The following is a 6,334-nucleotide window of genomic DNA, read 5'->3' as shown; positions in this document are numbered from 1 at the left end:
TAATAATCTAATACATAACTTTCACTCATTTATACATTTTAGTGTTATATGATAAGAAAACGGGGAGGATGATTGTTTTTCCTATTGAGCACTGAAAAACAGTGCCATCTGCTGACGAGTAGCAGAAACATACACCAAGCGCCATCTTTCGTTGAGTAGCGTAGAGCTTCAGTACCAAGCAGTACATAGAAATAGAATTATTACCGCTAGATGGTGGTAACGGTATTCACTTCATTGCGAATTAGGATTTTAAGATTCAGAATATTCGATCAACAGTCGTTTTAATAAGTATCATTACCTAATATGAAATAGCTATAAAAGAATATCATGGCAAACAACGTGCACAGCGAATATCGTTTCGTCTAGAGTTTTATTACCATTAAACTTAAAAATGAAAGTACCTGCCTGTCTCTATTAATTATGCAAACACACTATTCCAAACGAGTAAACTTGAATTAATTCTCTTTTTTCTAGTAAATTTCAATTAATTATGTGAATACATCTTCTACCCCAATGATCTTTTAATAACATTTCCCGGTCATTAGATATATAAGTTCCTACTCACATCTCGGACATAATGTAATGAAACTAATAAGATTGCAAATGTATCTAGATTTCTAGTATTATATGTCAGCGGAATCAAAAGTTAGATAAGATGCTGTCGTATTCAATGTAGCTATGTAACGCCTTCGTATTCTATTCAGTAGTCAATTCTATAAACAGGGCTCCAGTATCCAGTTTTCTTGATAAAATTGCGATGGAAAACCATGAACGCGTTATTTACATCTTGTGATAAATAACACCATACATATTATATTTTATAAATATTATAAACACATACTTTTGTAAGCATAAGGCAAGGAGTATACAGAAAGCAGAATCGCAACATTACGGCAGGCGCTTTACATTTGAAGTAGAGTTATCGGCACGGATATTGAGCCCTGACCTTCACCTGCGCAGAAGCGGTTTATTGGTTTATTGCCTCAAGTGTACAGTGCGCAAAGCGATCCCCACTCTTCCGCCGAGAGCTCAATATCCGAGCCGATAACTATAGCTCATCGTTGAGACTTTCGTCTGCTTATTTTTCTTAATCCAACGTAGAAGAGCAGTGTTCTAAGTTTGATCGCTATGTGTAGCAGAGAAGAGAGTAAGGGATGAAAACATGTTTCGCCGATTCTAAAATCAAAATCGGATGATGATGAAAGAATCGTTTGGTGAGCTACAGCATAGTGTAACCAAAAACAGCACAGTTTTGTTACTGTGTTTGACTTGAAGGATCAAGACTTAACCACTTCTAGTTTCAACTACTATGAGTCACATAATAATTATGATAGAACAGTCGAACCAGTTAGTAACTTGGCATACGAGGCGTTACGCGCTCGGTGGCGCGGTAACCGGCCGGTATTTGCCACTCTTGCACAACTGTTCAATCAATGCTATCATTGTGATAAGTTGTACTGACTTATGTTAAAATATAACTTTTTCAGACTAGAAAAAACACAGTTTACATTTGACACAAGACCTCTGAAGTATACCTGACTGTTCCCTTAAAGAAAAACGCACTCTTTTTTAGGACCTTCCAGATAGGAGAATATACCTACTTAGTTGGTCTATTAATAAGAATAATTTATAATGTTAATATCCTAAACATAGAAAACATCCGTGGAAGTTTAGTGCTTTATATGACTTAAATTGCAAACTTGTTATATTTCAATAAATAAGTAATCATTTCATATCCGTCCACCTTTTCTTGACTTGTACTTTAACTTACCAAGACCTTAAAGGTGCCTTCCCAAATGGCGCGTGGAAGGACAGCTTTAACCACAGAGACTAACTTCACAGTTAGTGCATAACTGGTGAGTAAACCAACACTTCGGTTATATCACTTAGCATTTGACTAAACTGCATCATGTAACTTGCATTTGGGTTTACCGCTGCTTAAATAACTAATGTAGTCAGACTTTATTTGCATTGTTAGAGAAACATCAAACTTAGCTCAGATAAAAAAATATTTGCTTTTCCATTAGTATTTCGATAGATATCGGAAGGATCTACGTAATCAAAGACATCAATTGTAAACAAAATAAAAAATATTTCAAAATAAAACTTATAAAAACAAGTAACAAGAAACTTGACTAAATGAGTTTGGAATAGAAAATTTTTGACGGAATCTCTCGTCATTATCAAAAAGTAATTATTTTACAATCAAAACCCAACATTCAGCCGAGTACCCTAACAACGAAGTAAAATAATAAAATCTATATTTAATCGAGTACAAAATAGCGGTCAATTTAATCCAATGACTGCAGCAAATTATTTACTGCACATGATTGCATTTACAACGAATAAATTACTTATTATGAAATATTGAATCATAATCAGTGATGCGCTGAGGTCATTAACCCACATTATTACCTATTTACCAGATTACTAAGTATGTATTAAGTAAAGTGATGTAAAAAAATTACAGTTGATTGTTGAGTAAGTATTCAGCTCATTTATTTGTTCCGTCTAATCAAATGCATACGTGTTGTTATAGCTTGACCTCTATTGCTATGTAATGAAGCTTAGGTTCCTGAAATTTAGGAAACCGATTGGTTAACATATTGAATTTACCCTTTTGGATTAAATATAAAAAGAGACAGACAACATACAAACTACACATTCTGTAGAAAAAGAAAATCACTTATTTATACATTAACTCTACCATAAACTTATCGTTTTAATTTTTTTTCTGTCTATCCATCGTGCGCCTACGCATCCCATCGCGTCGGCATCGCGACCGCCAATGCGTCCAAGCTCACGTACGCCAAACTTATGTAACACGCACACATACAAACAGGGTTCCGCATAAACCGCAGTGTACACGGCTTGAAATTAAAACAAGTACATAGATACTTAAAGTTATAAACTTAAGGTTTTATCTTCAGAAACGAATACATTTAGTTATGTTGCCATTGGACTAGTAGATAAATGTTACATTTTCAAGATTTATTTAGATAACATACTACTCTTAATTTGAATCACCTTTTCTTATTCTTTCTTTAGCCTTACCTATGTGTTTTACACTTTTCATGTTAAAAGAAGACAGTTTTTCTTTCATATACCTATTATTTTAGTTTTCTTTCTTCATCTACCACAGCCCTAAATAATACCATTTTCCATACATTCGCACGCAACGACATATTTATACTTATTAACCTTACTATTGATAAGCATTTGACCAATCTTCAGTTTTATTTACAGGCAATTAGTCTTTATTAGCTGCTAAGTTTTCTTACATCACTCTTTCCTTCGATAATTTATTATGTTAGCCTACGTAATCATTCGCTCGAACAATCCGCTCGTGTGCATTCAAATCAAGACCACCGGTTTTAGTAAATCATTAAGAAATGTTTAAATGATTTCTATCATCGTTGTTTTACAAAATTTAACGATAATATCCACATTTGCTGGAAATTACAGCGAGAAATAACAAAGTTGCGAAGTAATCTTTATCCGAATCCGAATGTAATTGCTTGTGGAAATAAAAACGTCGGAAGGAATATCCAACATTTCCATAATCCAAGGTTCAAGTAGAAACTAAATTAAAAGTCAGGAGAAGTGTTTAATAGTATCCCTCGACAAGCATCTACAAGATTCAATTGTGAATGTGATACATTTAGACACACTCGAATATTTCTAAACTATTTCTCCAAAATGGTAAAAACCTAAACAATTCCCGCCTGCTAAAAGTGGCAAAAAAATAACAACTTCATTAGGTAAGTATAAATTATAATTATTGATATCTATAATTCCATCAAAGAATACCAGTATGCTGTCCATTAAAATTAAGTATCTAGCTTGCGTATTCGTCATTAAATAATTGCTCAACCTTCCGAGACCCACACCTAGTAATAGTGACCCACTAATTTACTTAAAGTTCAAGAAAAACGGGTGTCAGTTGTTTTACGTGAACAAAAAGTCGCTTGAACTCCATAACCGTCGTTGTGTGTAACTCCAACTTCCAGTATACAGCTGATTCATAAACTTTGTAAGGTTTTAATGTTATAAAGATGGCATAATAATGCCATACATAATATATTGAAGAGAAGTTACAAGATTCTATGGCTGATACTAAAAGAGGTGTTCGAACTTTTATTATCCACAGTGGATCTACATACCTAATTTTTTTATGAATTTTCAGCAGCAGCTGGTGAATGTTAATATCAAGACGGTTGCATAGCTCGGAGATCAAAACTTCCGAAGAATGAGTGCAATCATCTACATATCTTATGTATGTAAAATATTACGTGATGTAATAACAAGAGCAAGACAAAGCCGTAAATCAAATCGTAATTAGACCTTACCTTAAGTAACCTCGAAATCTCTATACATATTAATTTATCATTTGCTTTGAGGTAAGTAGGCTATTCGCATTCCTCGAAGATAATTTCCGCACTCTCTGCACTCACAAAGGATCGCATTACAGAAGTTTTGTGTTACTTGACGTAATCAACTGAAGATTATACGGCCTTATTTCCTATCTGTCACGTCCGTTGTGACCATCTCTAAACAAAGTTTTCAATAGTTACGTTAAGCATGTAAAGAATGCTACCAGAAGAAGGTAATTCAAGTGTCATGACCAATTGACGAAGTATGATGAGAAGAGGCTTGTGTCCTGTAGAGGGAAAATGAAAATATGATGATGAACATTTGACAAACGACTGCATATTGACAGTACAATATTCACAGGTTTGCAGGTTTTGGGTATCAGGTATCAAGGGAAGTAGACAAACTGAAAAAAGCTCTAAGAGTTGTAACAATTTGAAATCGAACTTTATTCATTCTGAACTAAATCTCAAGACGTAATTAAATGATCGAATTTATATGCGATGCAAATGAAATCGGATTTGCAAATATGCAAATGTGGACACAAGGAACAAGTGAGAGGAAGAGAACACACTATACAGATGCAATAATAAATCGAATTCGCTAACAGTCGTAAATTCGTTCGTTCAAGCTGCATTGTGACTGTTATGCAAGTGCAAAATATTTACATAAAGTACACAACAATTGATCGTTTATACAGTAAATAACGCGAACAATACGCGACAGTTTAGGAGCACATAGTCTGTGAAAGCTTTTCACACTTGCGCCCGCGTCGGTGACGTAAGCGGCCTTATTACCCACAACTTTCGTTTTCTGGATGAAATCGAGTCTGCTTCCTTTCCGGCTAGTTGTGCATCGAGAGGTGATAAAACCTAAGATTTTAGATTGCTTTCGATTATATTGGTTTTAAATGTAAATGATACATATTTTATGTGACTTTAAGAGACTTGAAAACATGGGTGCCATGTCTTAACTGATTAAATATTTAACGGAATACACGCTATACATTTCCTAGCATTTTATCCCATGGATTTCCGCAAAGTAGCGCCTGATTCCATAATTAACCTTTAGTAAATATTTATCTAACTTAATGATGCTTCATGTACCTAAATAATGTTTTTTGAACTAGGACACACTTGTGAAAAAAAAATGCTCAAGTTTACACAATACGCCTTTGGCTGATCATAAATAAAGTAAACGTTCGATGTTATCATGTAACATTCGCTTCAACGTTAAATACAATCGATTTATTATCGATCTTAAAACGTATTTCATAATCGAATATCAATTATTTCGAGTTACCTATATTCTTTTAATGCACTTTCTTGTTAGATGGTATGTCGTTTATTTTTTTAATGGTTTGGTTTAGGCTCGTGTTGCCCTAGGCATCGTATGCGTAAGCGACCCGATTACGTGAACTTTCGATTTCTGGATGAAATCGAGCTCGCTTCCTTACTCGGCGCTAACCTTGGCATTATGTAATTAATTGTACAACAATTAATTTATGAGCAAGTCTGTTATGACAGATACTTCATTCATTAGTTCGGAATTTGATGTTTAAATAAGGCAACTAGGGTGTGGCAAACTAATTGACCACTGAAGAAAGAGAAACTACAGTAATATCGGAAACAATTCAAAATCATGTTATTTTTAGCCAAATACATTCGATGTCACTAGAAGTTAGATACTCAAAAAGAATTTAAATTGACGATAAATAAGAATCAAGCCTTAACATTGAAAACATTGTGCAAAACCACCGACCATCAGGAAGCCGAAAAATAACTCGATATTCATTATTTCACAATCGATTGTCGGAATTGGGTCGATCGCATCATTTTGCAACGAGTCAACATTCAGTTACGTGTGTGATTTTCGTCACATGCATACCTGACCGGTGTCATCGCTATACTGGCGCATACAGACACACGGAGCATCACGTCAGCATTGTCTATAGTCTCCATGT

The 6,334-nt window shown here is 34.4% G+C and overlaps 1 protein-coding gene across 2 annotated transcripts in view; it reads right to left on the bottom strand.

Moving 5' to 3' along the window:
* The window catches only part of Flo2 (Flotillin 2), a 248,356-nt gene that overhangs the window by 148,057 nt on the left and 93,965 nt on the right, over positions 1 to 6,334 (bottom strand). The gene's annotated exons all lie outside the window — the stretch shown is intronic.

The sequence above is a fragment of the Helicoverpa armigera genome, chromosome 22, assembly GCF_030705265.1.
Source record: "Helicoverpa armigera isolate CAAS_96S chromosome 22, ASM3070526v1, whole genome shotgun sequence".
Lineage (NCBI taxonomy): Eukaryota > Metazoa > Arthropoda > Insecta > Lepidoptera > Noctuidae > Helicoverpa > Helicoverpa armigera.
The sequence above is the reverse complement of the archived record's forward strand: the minus strand, read 5'-3'. Positions and strand labels throughout refer to the sequence as shown.